This window comes from Corythoichthys intestinalis, chromosome 8 (assembly GCF_030265065.1).
Source record: "Corythoichthys intestinalis isolate RoL2023-P3 chromosome 8, ASM3026506v1, whole genome shotgun sequence".
In the NCBI taxonomy this organism is placed as follows: domain Eukaryota; kingdom Metazoa; phylum Chordata; class Actinopteri; order Syngnathiformes; family Syngnathidae; genus Corythoichthys; species Corythoichthys intestinalis.
Genome location: NC_080402.1, coordinates 46,480,507 through 46,497,578, shown reverse-complemented (window position 1 = coordinate 46,497,578; position 17,072 = coordinate 46,480,507). Strand labels below are relative to the sequence as shown.

Sequence of the window (17,072 nt, the reverse complement as noted above, 5' to 3'; positions counted from 1 at the left end):
AGAAAACCATCGGAAACACATTACGCCGTCATGGATTAAAATCCTACAGCGCACGTAAAGTCCCGCTGCTGAAGCCAGTGCATGTCCAGACACGTCTGAAGTTTGCCACTGACCATCTGGACGATCCAGAGGAGCAATGGGGGAAGGTAATGTGGTCGGATGAGACCAAAATGTAACTTTTTGGTCTAAACTCTGCTCGTCGTGTTTGGAGGAAAAAGAAGGATGAGTACAACCCCAAGAACACCATCCCAACCGTAAAACATGGAGGAGGAAACATAATTTTTTGGGGCTGCTTCTCTGCCAAGGGTACAGGACGACTGCACCGTATTGAGAGGAGGATGGATGGGTCTATGTATCGCCAGATCTTGGCTGACAACCTCCTTCCTTCAGTGAGAACCCTGAAGATGGGTCGTGGCTGGATCTTCCAGCATGACAACGACCCAAAGCACACAGCCAAGGCAACTAAAGAGTGGCTCGGTAAGAAGCATCTTAAGATCCTGGAGTGGCCTAGCCAGTCACCAGATCTGAACCCGATAGAAAATCTATGGAGTGAGCAGAAAGTCCGTGTTGCAGCAGCCCCGAAAACCTGAAGGCTCTGGAGAAGAACTACATGGAGGAGTGGGCCAAAATCCCTGCTGCAGTGTGTGCAAACCTTGTCAAGGACTACAGGAAACGTTTGGTATCTGTAATAGCAAACAAAGGTTTCTCTACCAAATATTACGTTCGAGTTTTGTGATGTATCAAATACTTATTTCATGCAATTAAATGCAAATTTATTATTTAAAAATCATACAACGTGATTTTCTGTTTTTTTGTATTAGATTCCGTCCCTCACAGTTGAGGAGAACTTATGATACAAATTACAGATCTGTACATGCTTTGCAAGTGGGAAAACCAGCAAAATCGGCAGTGCATCAAATACTTGTTCTCCCCACTGTATATATATATATATATGTATGTATATATATATATATATATATATTTTTTTTAACACTCAAACTTGTTTTTCTGCTTCATGCTCATAAAGGGACACAGCCTCTCACCCTCCCTCCTGCGAAGCAGTTCGACCAAACTGTTTTTCTTGGACACCAGTGCAGCTGGTGTTTGGTACTTAAAGTTAACAATAATTGACAGGTGTGTAGCTTTGATCTGGCCAGAAAAGACTCTACGATCGAAGGCACAAATGTGTTAATCACCGTTAAACTTGCAAGCCAGTCTGAAGTGTGCTGTGCCAACTTATTCATTGTGTAAGTGAGAGGCTGTTCTCGGCAGCGTGAGCGTCAAAGCATGAGTGAAGTGGACTCGTTCAATGAAGCATTTGATAAATACAAACATTTTTTCTATGGGGTTCTTGTTTAAAAATTCACATTATGACGGCGGAACAGTGGGACAGTGATTAGTGCGCCCATCTCACAGTTCTGGGATCGTGGGTTCAATCTCGGCTCCTGTGTGGAGTTTGCATGTTCTTCCCGTGCCTGCGTGAGTTTTCTCTGTGTATGCTGATTGAACACTCCAAATTGTCCATATATGTGAGCGTGTGCGTGAATGGTTGTGTGTCTCCAGTACAGGCCAAAAGTTTGGACACACCTCATTCAATGCAACACCAATGAAGGTCCCAACCCCGTTCATAAAGCAATAAATTCCATAATCAACCCTGAAAAGGCATACCTGTGAAGTCAGAAACCATTTTAGGTGACTCCCTCTTGAAACTCATCAAGACAACGGCAAGAGTGTGCAAAAAAGTAATCAGAGCAAATGGCGGCTACTTTAAAGATACTACAATATTATACATGTTTTTAGTTATATATTAGCTTAAAAAAGGTGAAATATTGCAATGTTAATTTTTTCCGAATTTTTCAGAATGTTGAAAACCCCCCAGAAAATCACAGTTTGATTTTTAAAGAATTTATTAGCAAATCATGGTGGAAAATAAGCATTTGCTCAATACCAAAAGTTCATCTCTATACTTTGCTATGCACCTTTTGTTGGCAATAACGGAGGCCAAACGTTTTCACAAGCTTTTCACACACTGTTGCTGGTATTTTGGCCAATTCCTCCATGCAGAGCTCCTCTAGAGCAGTGATGTTTTGGGGCTGTCATTGAGCAGCATGGACTTTCAACTCCCTCCACAGATTTTCTATTGGGTTGAGATCTGGAGACTGGCTAGGCCACTCCAGGACCTTGAAATGCTTCTTACGAAGCCACTCCTTTGTTGCCCTGGCTGTGTGTTTGGGATCATTGTCATACTGTAACACCCAGCCACGTCTCATCTTCAATGCCCTTGCTGATGGAAGGAGATTTTCACTCAAAATCTCTCGATACATGACCCCATTCATTCTTTCCTTTACACAGATCAGTTGTCCTGGTCCTTTTGCAGAAAAACCGCCCCAAAGCACGATGTTTCCACCCCCATGCTTCACAGTGGGTATAGTGTTCTTCAATTGCGATGCAATTCATTATTCTTTCTCCTCCAAACACTAGAACCTCTGTTTCTACCAAAATGTTCTATTTTGGTTTCATCTGACCATAACACATTCTCCCAGTCCTCTTCTGGATCATCCAAATGCTCTCTAGTGAACCGCAAACGGGCCTGGACGTGTACTTTTTTCAGCAGGGGGACACGTCTGGCAGTGCAGGATTTGAGTCCCTGGTGGCACATTGTGTTATTGATAGTATCCTTTGTTACTGTGGTCCCAACTCTCTGTAGGTCATTCACTAGGTCCGCCTGTGTGGTTCTGGGATTTTTGCTCACCGTTCTTGTTATCATTTTGACGCCACGGGGTGAGATCTTGCATGGAGCCCCAGATCGAGGGAGATTATCAGTGGTCTTGTATGTCTTCCATTTTCTAATAATTGCCCCCACAGTTGATTTCTTTACACCAATCGTTTTACCTATTGCAGATTCAGTCTTCCCAGCCTGGTGCAGGTCTACAATTTTGTCTCTGGTGTCCTTCGACAGCTCTTTGGTCTTGGCCATAGTGGAGTTTGGAGTGTGACTGACTGAGGTTGTGGACAGGTGTCTTTTATACCGAGGATGAGTTAAAACAGGTGCCATTAATAAAGGTAACGAGTGGAGCCTCGTTAGACCTCGTTAGACCTCGCTAGAAGAAGTTAGACCTCTTTGACAGCCAGAAATCTTGTTTTTTGTAGGTGACCAAATACTTATTTTCCACCATGATTTGCAAATAAATTCTTTAAAAATCAAACAATGTTATTTTCAGTTTTTTTTCCCACATTCTGTCTCCCATGGTTGAGGTTACCCATGTTGACAATTACAGTTCTCTCTAATCTTTTCAAGTAGGAGAATTTGCACAATTGTTGGTTGACTAAATACGTATTTGCCCCACTGTATATGTTTTAAAGTAACAAAATAATCCACAAATACAATGCTATTGCCAATAGATACGAAAATATATACGTTTTATACTCCGCAACACCCCTGGAAAAAGCGGAAGTGGAATTACTGTAAAAAGTACAGTACTGTACAGTGGCGCGGGAAGTGGGGTACTGCAGGACCCCCTGGTGTTTGGGAGGAAAAAAAAGTGTGTTGGTAGATTTTTTTTTTTAATTGGTTAAAAAAAAAAAAAAAAAAAAAATTGAAACAACAGCGTATTTAACTTTGTGAATTAAATGGTAAAGAGATATGATGAAAACATTTTTCTATTTGTTAATAACATGGTCACCAACTGACACCTTGCTTGCTACCGGGTCATGCTGAGTAACGCACTATTGTAACAGAAAGGTTAATTGTTGACAGAGGAGGCGCTAACATGGCACAAAAACTAATTAGCTATTTTTTTCTTTAAAAAACAGTAAACAGTTCCTAAAATTCAGTTCGTGGTCGAAAATGAAGATGGTTATGATGATATTTCGATAAGTCGCCCAGCAAAGAAAGGTTAGCTGCAGATGTTGATAGTGGAGATGATTCTGGTGAATCATTGCGGCCCCCCGGACCCAAGGCCGTGGATGCCCCGGCACAGGAGCACCCCCTGTCTATTACGGAATTTGACAAGCCTTGTCAGCCAGACATGTGGTTTCCTGGGAAGAGGTTTCGATTCGAAAATTTTCGAGAGGTCATTTCAGAGGCATTGGTTCACCAAATGGAAATGGTTGCAGTATGTTACCGAGAGAGATAGCGTTCTGTGCTTCATCTGCTGCAAAGCCATAGAAAAGGGTTTGACTTTGAAACATGATATTAAGTAATGAAAGTAAGACCCGTCCCTTGATAAGTGGAGGCTTTGCAATTGGCTTCGCATGCCGTATTAGCCATATTATTGTTTTTTTGTTTCTTTTGAGCTGCTGCTGTGCACAGTGCTGTTTGTGTGCAATTTTTTGGGGTGTTGTGAAAAGGGGGTGTTTAAACCAAGGCTTATTGGACCTTTTAGTTTTCAAGTGTTTTCGTGTGTCATTGCGCCATCTACCAGTAAATGCGGGGATTTGCATTATAATACACGGGTGCTTTTATTTCTAATACAAAAACTCCCAATACACACTGTAGGTGAAATAGAACACTGTCTTTGTTGTAGCCTAGTAGTAGTAGTACTTAAACTATCCAGCATGCGTGTGTACTGCCAATATGCACGCCTTGAGTGGAGAAAACGTGCGAACATGATAAATATGGACCGAAACGGCTGTTTGTGGATGGGAATTTTTTTTTTTTAAAAAGAATCCTCAGCACCCCCTGTTGTGAGTGATTTCCAGCTTCCCTGAGACTGTAACATGTTTGGAACTTTTGTTCCAATAAAAACAAAAAAATATGCAGGTGCAAAAATATGCGATCGGGACATCCGTAATCATTATTTTTGTCTTTGACTTTTTCCCAGCCATTAATTTTGGCCCACTGTGAATTTGAGTTTGACACCCTGCCTGACAGACGGTATACAGAGGGATGGACACCTCATTAGGCACACCATCTCATAACAAATTGCTAGAACTATGCCTTTACGGAGTCAACAACTCACTTTTTGAGTGGCATTCATGTAACAATTTCTTGTAGATTGCATTCTTGCAGCTGTTTCTAATCTAAGCATGTGTGCTAATTACAGTCACTGGTGGCTTAAGCTAACAATGTGCATTTGTCACTGTCACATTGATCACACTCATAGATTAGCTATAGTGCACTGTCAGGGCCAATTAGAAGAGGCAGGCATGGAGTCATGAGACTATGTTCTGGTCCTAAAGCACCCGGTCCCACATCCCCAACACATGCGCACGCACACGTGTGCACACCCAGTTTCATATTCATACACCTTTAAAGTTTCTGTAAAGACCTCAACTTGTCAAATACAGTATTACTGATGTCCCTAGGGTGACCACTTCCATTAGGTCAAAATGGACATGCTTAAAATAAACATCAGACTTGCGGTGTATTTAATAAAGTTTTGCACGGTTTATAGATCATATTTGTGTAACTAAATAGTAAAAAAACAATACCAATTAAAGGTTTACTTTATCTGACAATTTATTCAGTTTACATTACCTTGTTTTCAAATTGCAACATGCCCAAGAACACATTTTATTTTGAAACGGTGTTCTGCCAAAACATTCTACACGGCGAAAGCAGCGGCTATGTATTATTTTTGTTTTTATTCTTTTTTTACCTTTCAATTGGCTCAAAATACTTTTAGCATGTGTTTTCCTCTGATAGCTTTTAAGCATTGTTTTCTTGTGCTAGCTTTAAAGCAGAGTGTTAATATGTTGACCACATTAGTCACGTAGTGTAGTTAAACCACCCATTTTGATATTATCACGTTCAGCTATGTTCTTAAGGCATTATTTTAAAGCACACGGTAGTACTTTGGGTGTCCAATTCGCCTCTTGTAGACTTTTGGCCGGTATAGCGCATTTTGGCAGAACACCAGAATTAACAAGCAACATTTAGAACAAACATAATTCTTCAGAAAAAGAATGTTTAAAAAATTTTTTTTTTTGTGTGAAAACAATGTGCGCATTGAACTGCTCAAAAGAAGTGCACCCTTTATATGAGGAACAATTTTACAAAGTTCAGCTGCAGTTATTTTGCTATCCAGAGGCGATGAGGGGTCTCAAAAATATGTTTTCAATCTCGACCCACTTGCTGCTCGCCACATTCTTTTATGTTTCGCGCTGTCCGCGTGACGTTCAACAGCTGCTTTGCACCTGCTGCTCATGTCCACGTCACACTGGCAAAGCTTGCAGAAACCGTATGTAGAACAAGTCCAGACTGCTTTTGGCGTGGAAAACGTGCTCTTTCGTCCATTTTGTGTAAAAAATGTCCGCCGTTTTGGCATGTTGAATGAATGAATGAATTTATTGTCATTGTCATCATCATCATCAAAATCATTGACAGTTTCAGAGTGTGGAATTTTGCCCGAAAGAAAGACGAAGACATACAAAGGAAAGACGGGAAAAGCAGATGCTTATCAATACCCATCCCCCATCAGCCAGGGACGCACAGACAGCATATTTGTGTTACAGTCCAGTTATAATCTTCACATATCGTTCAAAAGTCATTGATTGCCATGGAATTTCACATATTGTCAATTTGAGTGGGTTCATTGTATCAGTTGATGACCATGTAGGTGTAGGGAGGGAAGGCCGGGGGTGCCATGGAGGCTCGCATCTGTTGTATCCGCTTCAGAAGATTAGTCATCATCCTCCCTTGCCCGGTTTCCTCGAGCGAGCCTTTCGTGATCCCGGAGCTCCGTGTTGATTTTTGTGACCATATGAGCGGCGGCATCACTTAGCGCTGCTTGTTCCTTCGTCACCTGTGACAATTTGTCGCCGTTGTTACGAGCAACCTCCATTATCTCGTTGAGTTGATTCTTCATCCTCATCGAGAATCGGTGAACCAAGAGGGCACCAAGAAGCAACAGGAAGGCGAGCGCCATCAGAGAGCCGAAGATAAAGAGGTCCTCGACGTCCTCAATCTGGAGAGACGTTAAGCATAATGGCCTCCATTTTCCCCAGGCATCCTCCACATAACCAGACGTGAAGGTGTTGGCCGGACATGGTCGTTGGCTTGGTGTAGGTCTCATCGTAGAAAATATTTTGTCCAGAGAGCTCATTGCCCAATCCACAAGCTCCATTGTGCAGCAGGTCAAACACGGCACTCTCGTTGCAGTGGCAGCTCAGTAATGTGATTTTGTTGGAGGGCATATTTTAAGAGCATTGTTATGTCTTATTCTTTGACCCTGACATTTAATCATCCTTTGCTGTGAGAACAACACATCTGTGATGTGTGTGCGCTGTGTGGTTATGAGGGATTTTGGTCAATGTAATGTTTTATTATATTTTCTTTGTACATTTTTTTGAAGTAACTCAATGAATGTATATTCGTAAGCGCTGCATCACATGTATTCCATAGGCGAGCCCCCGTTTGCTAGCACTAGGGCAGGGGTCAGGAACCCAAAATGTTGAAAGAGCCATATAAGGCCAAAATAACAAAAAAACAAATATGTCTGGAGCCGCAAAAAAATTAAAGCCTAATATAAGCATTATAATGAAGGCAATGTACATTGTATGTATCTATATTAGCTATATTAGCCTACTATCAAAATGACTAAGTTGGATATAATACATAATGAGCCTTTATGATTAAATGTTTATTTTCCTTGCAGTGCATTCAATAGAGAATGACACACCACGTGACCACTTGTTGTTGTCTGATACTGCCTCAAGTTTAACTTCATTACAATATTAATGAATTATGTTTAATATCTTTGATAAAATTAAAGGAATTAAATGATGAAATCAGAATTTTGATGTCATTTGTATTTTGAAGATTCGAAAAAAACGACAAAATAGAATGTACATAACGTGTCCCTTATCTGGGCAACAAACACAGTGCAACAAAATGCAGCCTGCATTTATAAAAAGTTAAACAGCACCCATTTGAAAAGGTAAAGAATATAATCGGAGTTCATGTACCTGCATAAAAGCAATGGGTGTTCAATATTGATCACATCACTCAACTCATCACAGAGAATGCTGCCACTGAATTAATCTTCTTGATTTGCTGATTGGTGAAGTTGCCTTCCATTTTTATGGCCCTTTCCTTCACTGTCTTAATGCGAGAGGCATGTATTTGATTTTCTGTATTATGTCGGTTTTGTTTTTTAAATCTGCAAATAGGTGTTCTGATATGTTGAAGACTGACTCCTTCATTTACCTGTCACCATCTGTGAATGGTTTTCCACGCTTTATTTGTCCTGTGTTGCAAAAAAACTTGCAGCAGGAGTGCAGTTTGGAGATGCAATCCACTTTTTAAATTTATTTTTGCACTCATTTTATTTTGTCCAGAAGTAATGCAATCGCACTTACTGGGTACTCGGATGCAAAAGTAGCATGCCTTCCTTGCAAATGTCTTTCCACATTACTCCTTTTGTGATTTCACAACTTTGCGCTACAGAGCAAACATTCAAAAAAATCCTTTAGCATTGGCAATGAATGCAATTGATTCTGCCCAAGAAACTTTTAATCCTCTATTCTCCCCAGTTTTTTTCTCTTTTCCTCTTTGGAATCCATGTCCCATCATGTAGCCGCCGGTTTGATTACAACAGCTGCCCTGCTGATAGAAACGTGCGTCGTAGGATATGACGCAAATCTTCGATGACAGAAATGTTGAAATGTAACAATTATTGTACACAAGCTCCGACAGAAGTCAACAGTTGCTGAAAAGTAAGTTTAGCAAGTGTACATACTGATAGCCTGTGAGCTCCTGTCGTGACGAAGGTTTGTTTGTAAATGAGAATTGACAGTTGACGCCATGATGAAGCCAGTCTATGCTCGTGCACGCATGCGTGAATTTGTATCCAAAGTAGAATAAAGGTATTTTCGACTTAAATTTTCGGTAAAGAGCATTTGATTATATACGTATTGATCAGAATAAAAGTCTTAACAACTGGGCAGGCTCTCTGGGAAGAATAGTTTAAGGCAGTTAACTGCCTGATACGTTGGGAGTAAAAATTCACAATAGCGTACAGCATTAATACTATGTTTAGACCGTGACGTCACCATCGTAAACCGGAAGTGGGTCAACATAGAAGCTCCCTCGCATACAACCCATTTCAGTACTGCTTGTTTTCTGCCGGTAATCTTTCAAAAAAGAACACGCCGAGTAAACACTGCTGCTATGGAACTTTTAGAAACGACTCTAGACATCACGACATACGAAAGATGTTTTCTTCATACGTTTCCCGAAGCCAAAAAAGAGGATAAAATATGAACAATGGATCAACTAGTGATTACGTCCAAAAGACCAGTTTAATGCCAGCAAGGTGAAGCCATTGACCTTCATATGCAGTAAACATTTTGCTGGGGGCCATGGTCCTACAGAGGACGAAGAGGTAAGCCATTTTGATATTTTTACTTATTTTTTAGCGTGGCGTTTTGCCGTGCTGCTTCTGTCTGACAATGAATGACCTGAAAAAAAAATTCAAATGGTATCTGATTGCCACTGTTGTTACCTTTTGTGTTGGAAAAACACAACTTTAGTAAGGGGGAACTGTGAATAAATTATAGAATTAAGATTTGTTATTAATGAAAACATTAAAAGTGTTCGTTGGCTGTCACTGAGTAGCATTTGTGATCACTAAACAAAAACAGCAATGTAAATTACAGAATGCTGCAGCCAGAGTCCTCACAAATACAAGGAAGCTGGACCACATTACACCAGTTTTGAAATCGCTACACTGGCTTCCAGTAAGTCAAAGGATAGACTATAAAATACTACTGCTCGTCTACAAAACACTTAATGGCCTTGGACCAAAATACATGCTTGACTTGTTAGAGTCCTATGAGACATCTAGACCCCTAAGGTCGTCTAGAACCGGTATTCTGCATGTTCCAAGAACAAGAACCAAGCAGGGTGAGGCAGCATTTAGTTATTATGCTCCTCACCTCTGGAACAAGTTACCCGAACGTCTGAAGTATGCTCAAACTGTTAGCTCTTTTAAATCAGGGCTAAAAACGCTTTTGTTTAGCACTGCATATCTATAACTGTCTATATATTTCAATCTACCTGCTTTCTATTCCTCTTGTTTTTATCTCCATTGCTGATTTCAATTATTATTATTAGTAGTAGTTTTTGTTTTATTTTTATTTTATTTACTTATTTTTATTCTGTGATTAAATGCGATCTTTTGTCTTCGTTTCTACGTTGTGTTGATTTAAATGTGATTTTTATGATCTTCATGTGATGTAAAGCACTTTGAATTGCCTTGTGTTGAATTGTGCTATATAAATAAATTTGCCTTGCCTTGCCTTGCCTAAATTACCCCTAGAACGGTCAGAGACATAAGAAAAGGATATAATATATAAGAAAGACAAGGCATATGGTGGTAAAGGATAGAATTTTGAGACAGTAGAGTGTCATTGTCAGTGGCATAAGGAAATGCACACAAGAAAAACGTTGTCCATAAAAAAGCTACCTCTAGATCAGGTTGGCTTTTTCCGTCTTTTTCAGCCCTTGACACTCAAGCCATCTCTTTAACTGAACATTTGTATGTTCTTCCACATCTTTACCAGTAAATTTGGCACCAGGGACATAATTTTCTGACAGAATTGGTAGATTTAGCTCGGTAAACATCTCGTTCGTACACTATTTACACGCATTTAGCATTAGGGACAAATGTGAGCTTGACCCGCCTAGCAACAGTTGCTAACATCATGAATATTAATGAGCAACAGTGACGTGTTGCGTGGGGTACACCAGTCATGGGAATTGGCGACCAGACAAAAATCAACACAGAGGTAAAAATGAACAACAAGGAGGGGCAGATTATCTGGCACTAACTTTTAAAGAAGGTGGGAAGATGTCATTTGTACCCTCGAACTGTATGATTGGCACACGCACCATAATATTGATGCTTCATTAACGTGTTGTTTGGGGTAACTGAAAAATGATTCTCTATCACATGGTGTCTATAAAAAGTGCCAAACAGTCACTCAACTTGGATGTGTCGTTGGAACATTAAAATAGACTAGTCTTCTTTGTAGCAACCATATTTTTATCTCAACTTATGACTTTACAACACATCAGAACGATATTTCAACTTGGGAGTCAGATCTCCCGACACAAATGAACGCAGCATATCTCCGGACGTTACTTCGCGGAAGTCATAGGCTTATCACAGCCAAAGTTACGTTCCTAATTTACCATATTCAGGAGTCATGTGCAGATTTTGTACATGGAGCGAATAGAGTAATATGAGCATATTAAATAGGCACATTCTGTAGATTATGCTATGTAGACTTAAAACTCCAAAGTATTTTCTTTTATTCATTTATTATTTTTTTTAACCAGTGAAATCTATACTGGGGCACTGCTGATCAATACTGAGGCATGTGCCCCAGTGAAATATGTCTGGAGATGCCCATGGTCTCTTGACACAGCATCGAACATGATGAAGCTGCAAAAATCAAACATGCTTGACCTTCACCGGTCTACTTTGACTTAAATGTGACAAGCTGTGCTTAGTCACGGCCCAGACGAACCGCGTCTGGACCTAGGCCAAGCATGACAACGACGATAAGAGTGAGATGCTTTCCAAATGTGCTCAGCACTCACAGCTTTTCACTGAAGTGGCTGTTACTTCCTAAAAGGTGCGAAAATGACAAAAAAATGCTCAAAGCACAAAAGAAAAGGAGACGGCACACTGGAGGGGACTGAACTGATAAAAGCTGTAAAGGAAGTAAAATGGCACTCACAGACCTAACAGCCCAAACCACATGGGTTTTATGGACAATGATAAAGAATGTTTTGTTTCATTTTGTTCACTACGAAGCTGAGAAAATACTGAAATAAAAAGATAGAGTGACTGACTTGGGTAAGTGGTTTTAGGGAGCATTTCAGACTTATTCATAGAAGAAAATTGAAACATAAAGGATGCATATTAGTTGGTTCAATGACTCAATGGATACACCACAAGCACCAAGGAATCAGATGATCTAGGATTTAGATGATCCAGTTTAATTCACTGTTCCAGTTTAGCACTCAGTTAAATTGGCCAATGAACCTGAATTAGGAGATCAAATACTGTGGATTGAAATGATTTGGTTCGCTGACTCATTGACTGAAACACTTCAGATTAAAACTTATTGAATTGAGTAATGTGACTCACAGCAGTATTTGTTCAGTTAAATCAGGTGTCTGACCAGTATTAGATAACTCATTATAAGCTTTACAGACAAGAGTCAATAGCCACGTTTACATGCTGACTTTTATTCATACCGATTCATATCATTCCGAATGGAAATTTCAGATCAGCTGTTTACATGTCACTTCATCTATTCCGATCCAGCGTTTACATGTGTCTGCCTTTATTCCGAAAGGACGTCTGACAACTGCCGTCTGACATGCGCAGATTAATCAAAACAAAGCGTCACGTTGCAAAACATGGAGATCGATCGTCAGAGTGCTGCTGTTTTAACTTTAACCCACTTGTTGTGTTTGTGGGGTCGTATCCGCTTCTGCTGTTTTGCTCTTTTGCCTTGTAGTAGCCGCTTGTCAGCATTTTCCACCGGTTTCTAATCTGGTCAACGCTCCGGTCTATTCCGGCTTCGTGTAATATCTCGTGAACTTTTTTAAATAGTTCACTGTTTCTCGTTTTATGCCCGTCTAAGCGAGCAATTATATTAAATTCTTTTAAAGTTTGAATTAAATACAATCTTTCCGCTGGACTCCAATTAGGTGCGCTGTGCTTGGAAGCCATGTTGCAAGTGACGTTACTTACGTCACCAAGTGACGTCACCACGTCAGTACGGAGCATGTGCAGAAAGAACGCAACCAGACACCATTCCGCTTCCCTGTTTACATGATATAATTTTACTTCTAATCGGTTTGGGAAAAGGAATATTCCACTCCTGTGAATCGGAATGAAATTTCATTCGGTTTGGGCCTGTTCATTCCGAATGAGGTGTTTATGTGGAACACATTTATTCGGTTTGAACATCTAAACCGATTGTAATTGGAATATTTGGCTCCATGTAAACGTGGTAAGTGAGACAGATTCAGCGAATTAAGTTCAGGCAACTGGCCTGTTTGTGGATTCACCAGAATTATTTTGTTGAAATAGGTGACCGGCTCAAGTAAGTGGATTCCTTGGAAACAGACTCAGATCACTTGTTCACTTCTTCAAGTCAATTGACTCACAGGAAACACTACAGACTCATTCATTCTCATTCAGTGAAATTGATTTACTGACTTGAGTCAACAGACTCCATGAAAACACTGTGAACTGAGACAATTTGTTTCACTGGCTCAGATCAAGTGTGCTGGCATGCAGAAAACACAGTATAGAGAGCAGATGATTTAGTTGGAACAATTAATTTACACACTTCCCTGATCTAAGTACATGTGAGGCCGAGACTTGAATGGAACAACACTTCTTTATTCAGTGTGCTTCTCATCATATATGTCACAGAGACATAACAGAGATTCCTTTTTATACTGTAATACCACACCCACAGGAAGTGCACACTATGGCAACAGCAGTGTGACATAAATATGTCACATCTCTAGTAGAATCACAGAAACAAAATAGTGGGTATTCTTTTTTTTGCATTGACTTAAGTCTGGGAAACACAGCAGATCTGCATTGTTTCAACTGAATGAACAGTGTGTCAACCGAATCCTCTGAGTCAACTCAGAAGATTCGGTTGACCTGACATGAGTTTGTAAATTCACCAGAAAACCTCCGGATACAGAATGATTCTTCTGAAATGTTTAACACACTTCAGAGAGTGGAATCGCAAGAAACAGTACATAAACACTGTGGAATTTGATTCACTGACAAAAACATGTCAAACATGAGGAAAATGACTTGCTAATAACTAATACACAGAATAACTGTGAAGCCTTTGGTTTAGTCAATTCACTTCTCCAGAAATGTTGTACTGACTCCACTGGCACTCATTTCAGTGGCCTAAAAGGAAATGGCACTTTGGGTCACAGAAAGAAATACAGTGGTATGAAATAGTATCAGAACCTTTTGGAAATTCTCACATTTCTGCATAATATTAACATCAAATGTGATCTGATCTTTGTCAAAATCACACAGATGAAAGAACGGTGTCTGCTTTAACTAAAACCACCCAAACATTTATAGGTTTTCACATTTTAATAAGGATAGCATGCAGTCAATGACAGAAGGGGTGGGGGGATAAGTAAGTGAACCCTCTGCCTAAGGAGACTTAATTCATTCACTCCCAGCCATTTTCACCGGAGCAAGGCCCTTCGCTCCCGGCCGTTTCACTGGATTTTGACTGATTTTGCAAGGCCCACAGAAAATTCTGTTCTATTGCTATATATGAATGGAACCCACCAAAAGAAAGATTAGACTCTCTTCTTTCAGCAGGAAAAAAAGTGAGATCATATCTTTTTCCTTTCTTGAGAAATTAGCATTAGAAAATAGCTTAGTGTGAGCAGTTTTCCAATTTCTGATGAAAAAACAGAAAAATTGAGCTTTTTGTGAAAGCATACATTTCAAACATAATTTTGACTTTAACACAGCTATTTTTTGCTTTACTTTCATCCCAAACATCTGAATAATGTTTTCCTTTTACAAAATAACATAAACAACAAGACAAATTAAAGCTTTTGATAGCAAAGTAACAATTTATTTACACATAACTAACTGAGAGATGACGCTGTTGTTGCCGCGACAGCAACGTAAACTTTCCCTCATCGCCGCCTGTCTCATGGAGATGGATTTTTGGTCTGCTCGGCGAGCAGCACGGACTCAACAACATCGTCCGCTGCACTGGTGGTCTCGGTCGTTCTGCACGGTCATCCAGCGCCTGGCATCCCGGGCGTCCTCTCGGTTGTTCTACTCGCTCGTCCGCCAATTGGCATTCCTTACGCCGGCGGCCCGCCCGTGCTGCCCGGCCTTTCGTTCGTTTCAGTGGCCAGTTTTATTGCTTTAAAATGGATTTTCAGCTTTGTGCTTTGGAGCTCAGTTGAATCAGAACCCAGAGATGTCTGTTATGAAAAAATAAATAAAAAACATAAAAGACGTATAAATATGTCTTTGGGACACTGAAACAATTAAAAATAGAACATATTTATACGTTATCGGGAGCAAATGAGTTAAAGAACAATTGAAACCAATTTTTAGTTCAGATGTGTGCCCAATCACTGATGAGTGGTTTAAAGCTGATATGCCCACTATAAAACACACACCTGATAAGAATTGTCTTGTTGAGAAGCATTGTCTGTTGTGCATAAAGGCTCGGTCAAAAGAGCTATCTGAAGACCTGTGATCAATGATTGTTGATTTGTATAATGCTGGGAAAGGATACAAAACCATCTCTAAAAGTCTGGATGTTAATCAATCGACAGTCAGAGAAGTTGTCTACAAATGGAGAGCGTTTGGCACTGCTGCAGCATTTGCAAGAATTTGGACACGCCACAGAAGTTTTGGCAAAATACTTTGCGGACCGGTGAAACCAAAGTTGAATTGTTTGTGAGTAACACACAACGTCATGTGTGGAGGAAATGTGGAACAGTTCACAGATACAACACCTCATCCCTACCATGAAGCATGGCGGGGGGAGCATAGTGATGTGGGGCTGTTTTACTGCCTCAGGGCCTGGACTTGCCCTTGCAATCATTAATGGAAGAATGAATTCAAAAGTTTATCAGGATGTTTTGCAGGAAAACCTGAGGTCGTCAGTTGAAGCTCAAAAGAGGATGGATGCTGCAACAAGACAATGATGAAAAACACGAAGTAAATAAAGTAAGTCAAAGTCCAGACTTCAACCCCATTGAGATGCTGTGGCATAACCTAAAGAGTGCGATTCATGCCAGACATCCCAGGAATCTGAGTGAACTACAGCAGTTTTGTACAGAAGAATGGGCCAAGATTAGTCCTGATCGATGTGCCAGACTGATCTGCTGCTACAGCAAGTGTCTGGTTGAAGTTACTGCTGCCAAAGAGGGGCCACAAAATATTAAATGTGATGGTTCACCCCCCCCCCCCCCCCTCTGTCATTGTTTGCATTCTATCCTCATTAAAATATGAAAACCTATAAATGTTTGGGTAGTTTAGTTAAAGCATATAGTGTTTTTTCATCTGTGTGATTTTGAAAAAGATCAAATCACATTTGATGGTGATTTTATGCAGAAATGTCAGAAATTCCAAAAGGTTCACATACTTTTTCATACCACTGTACACATGAAACATGAACAAAACAACTAAATAACAGAACAACTTTGTTAATCTGTGTGACTGAATTGACTTGGTGAAAACCAATGAATTTGGTGAATTTTGGTTTATTGACTTGACAAAATAAAGAATGATTAATTTTAATTGGCTGACTCATACAGAAAAGAAATAGAAGAAACTTATGAAAGATACCCATTGCCTTTAGTTTATGGTATGTTTTATGAATTGTGTAGGTTTGATATTTATTTTGTATTATATTAAGGATGTACACAACATCAATGTCATATATTGTCACGATAAATACCCAAATTATATTAGTTTCATTTTGTTCAAATGTACTTATATCTGGTTTCACCGTTGTATGCTTTACATTAGATTTCAGAGAAAGGAGATTGGAGTACATTGTGTATACTTTTTTCATATGAGCTGACTCAAGTGAATGGACTCACCAGACAACATTGGGGACTCAAGTGATTCATGAGACTCATGCTTGAACTATATTCATTCAACAGCCATTAGCTTATCCTCATGAGGGTCGCGTAGGAAGATAGATATGTAGGTAGGTAGATGTCCATACAGGTGTTTAACTATCAAGCACAAAGACATATTACAATATTTATTCATGCTTATTAAAGTTCTTCATTTAGTCACATTGTTATGCTAGAGAAGCTGGATCTGGTGGTGTCCCATAATAAAAAAGCAGCGGGTGGTGGGATAAGAATAAACACTTTGCATATTGAAATGACTGAATACTGTACATATTATTTGGCAGCAGCATGCGGCTAAGCTGTCATCTCAGGTGAAAGTCTTTGACAAAACAACAACACTAAGGCGCTTAATTGGACCAAAAGGGATTTGAATGGTCACACTCAGGCAGCATGCATGCATAATATCAACGCTTGACTCACGCTTACCTCGTGTTTGTTG

The 17,072-nt window shown here is 39.9% G+C and overlaps 1 protein-coding gene across 3 annotated transcripts in view; it reads left to right on the top strand.

Moving 5' to 3' along the window:
• LOC130921038 (protein phosphatase 1 regulatory subunit 29-like) overlaps window positions 1-17,072 on the top strand; it is a 253,135-nt gene that overhangs the window by 70,426 nt on the left and 165,637 nt on the right. The window lies entirely within an intron of this gene.